The sequence below is a fragment of the Juglans regia genome, chromosome 6, assembly GCF_001411555.2.
Source record: "Juglans regia cultivar Chandler chromosome 6, Walnut 2.0, whole genome shotgun sequence".
Classification (NCBI taxonomy): Eukaryota; Viridiplantae; Streptophyta; class Magnoliopsida; order Fagales; family Juglandaceae; genus Juglans; species Juglans regia.
In genome coordinates this window covers 7,377,731-7,380,598 of record NC_049906.1, presented here as the reverse complement: position 1 = coordinate 7,380,598, position 2,868 = coordinate 7,377,731, and the positions used below count along the sequence as shown (strand labels likewise).

Below are 2,868 nucleotides of genomic sequence, written 5' to 3'. Positions count from 1 at the left end.
GGTTTTTTTGTTTTTAAGGTTTTCGGCCGAATAAAGGGGGTAGCCGTTTCGAGCTTCTCCGGTGACCATCGTCTGACATGCACACCATAGGGAGAAGCCTCTCCCGCTAATCTTGCGGTCGACCGGATTGGGAGCCAATCGGAGCGGCGTGTTGCGCCGATGCGCGGTTTAAAGGAAACGCGTGGGGTTCTCAAACCACCGCAATTCATCTTTCATTTTGCTTTTTCCTTGCATCACACACGACTCCACCGCAAGCCACCATTGCACATTGTTTGTTTTTGTGTCGGTGCTGTTTGGGTATGGTTTTTATTGATTCTATTTCTTTTCACTCTGTGGGATGTGAATTTAAAAGATGGTTTGATTTTTTTTTTCGTGTGGATTTTTTTATTTCATTTTTTTGTTTGTTGGGTTTTTGTTCTCTATTTTTTTTGGATGTGAATCTGCTTATTGGATTTTTGTTTGTCGATATGGACCATTTTTTAGAATCTGATAGTCATACCAAAAACCATGTAAATTTTATTACATTGGCTACTGTGTCTCTTCAAGAGTTACGCCCTTATTTGTCCTTCATCAATCAGTTAATTTTAAGTTGAAGTGTCAATTTTTCTTGTTGTACATGGAATGTGAAGCATATAAGAAACCATCCTAGCTTGTTTATCTTCTTATCAAGAACAAGTAAAAAAAAATTATAATGTAAGTTATGCCACCATATTATGGTTTGCATTACCTCATTAAAGTACAATGAATTAGTTCAAAAAATTATTGTTCTTACCTTATGTAAATATTACATGACTTGTGCTTGTGTTGATTACTAGGGAGTCGTTCTTCCACGTCTTTTTGTTTTGAAGGGGTTCTCTTTGATCCCGTTGCATGGTCAGATGAAGCAGGTAATATTAGCACACTGAGTCAATATCGAGGAGTAGCATTTTATGGACTAATTGTGGATATCCTGATTTATCATGATTGTTGACTGTGAGGGAAAAGACATTAGCTTCATTTAAAGCTTTTTCAAGTGGTGTTCTTTTATGTATTGATCTTACAGCATGTGGATTTGACATTCCAAGTGTTGATTGTATCCTGCAGGTAGCTTAATAACTATCTAGATTGTTTTAGCCTATCTGTTATGTTATCTTTAAAGATATATTCTTTTTTTTTTTTTTTAATTTTACTATTAAAGCTAAGTGTTAAGTGGTGATTTATCTATTGGTTGCTCTTACAATATGATCCTCCTCAAAATTCGGATGTTTTCATACACAGAGTTGGCCGAACTGCCTAGATGGGTAGACAAGGAAATGCCATTGTTTTTCTATTGTCAAAGGTGAAATTCTTAGATCAGTGTCCATGTGATAATTAAGCTCTATTTTCATTCATTTTTCATGTATTGGTTTTAATTTAAGATGAGAGTATTTTTAGTTTCATTCTTACAGGAGGAAGCTTATGTAGAATTCCTACATATAAAAAGGGTTTCTCTTGTAGAGAGGAAATGCTCAGATGAGGCTCCTAATGTTGTTCCTCAGGTAAGCATGAATTTGTACCACTCTTTCTCTAAAATGATAACGTTCTTTCTCACTTAAAGTGCAGCATTGAAAATGTATAAAAAGAGTAGAATTTTTTCTCCTTCTGGTAGATCTTTCTATCGTGCAAGAAGCCCCTCTACTTGAAGCTTTGGTGTATGATCTTTTTTTTTCTTTAACTTTTTCATGGCTTGTGGGCTCTATTTCTCTGCTTTTATTTTTGGACATTTAAAAGGTGAACGCGGTTGGGTTAATTCTTTTATTTATTTGCTTTGGTGGATAGCCTTGAATATGTCATTCGGGTGGTTGCAGGTGAGAAGAAATTATAAATTTGTGATCTTTTCCAATTATCTTTTGAAGGTTTTATTTGAGTAGGCTCGAATTTGGATAATTCCAGATTATTTCTTTCAAGTGAGATTCGAGAATGTTAGGGGCTTTCTTTTTCTGATAAGAAATTTGTCGCAAAAAACTGTGGAGTTGAGGTAAATTATGCTAAACTTATATATTGGTTTTTGTAGTTTTGTTTTCGTTTGATGTGAAATTTGATGCTTTTCCAATTTCTTGGGTTGAGGTTTCATTTATAGTTTGTTTGCACAATAATTGGGATATATTAGTTGGATATTTTGGTTGGCATATGATGTTTCTCGTGCAAAGCGTGAACTTTATTGTATGAGAATTGGTCTGATTGATCATTCTCTTAGCATAGATTAGTGAGTTTGTGTAGTGGATGTATACTTTATTTGCGTAACAAATTTATTGATTTATCGTTGGTGGTGGTGTTGGTGATTGGAGATTTTGGATTGTGTTCAAGCAATATGAATCAGGATAGGACCAGAAACCAAAGGTTGCACCCCGACCCCCTAGTACGGCAACGCGAGGATCATGACATCGGGATGATGACGACATGGGTCACGCATCCCAACGATAAGTGTCAAGTGTGTGCAACATGCAACAGTGCACAACAAAAATCGCAGCGGTTAATATAGATAAGTCAACTAAGTACCAGAAATTTAAACACAAATATCCAAAACAAATTACCTTTAAAAAAGTTATACAGTCATCCAAAATAAATATATTACAAGTTTCAAATACAGATACAAGTGATCCCAAATCACTCCTCGGACAGAGCTGAATCCTCAGGCTCACCCTCAGCCTCATCTGCATCGAAATCTACGTTACCATAAAACGGTACCGCAGTTAAGTATAAACCAAACAACCACGAGATAAAAAATGCATTAATACAACTAACAAACAAATCCAAAAACCTCATTTTTCCTGAAAATGATTATTTTCCAACACACGCTAAAAATCTCATTTTAGCCAAAAATATGATTTGACATTTTTTCCGGAAAAT

General features: G+C 35.4%; 1 pseudogene; it reads left to right on the top strand.

Moving 5' to 3' along the window:
* The first annotated feature begins 616 nt into the window (after positions 1-616).
* On the top strand, positions 617-1,674 carry LOC109022062 (annotated as a pseudogene).
* Positions 1,675-2,868: the final 1,194 nt, after the last annotated feature.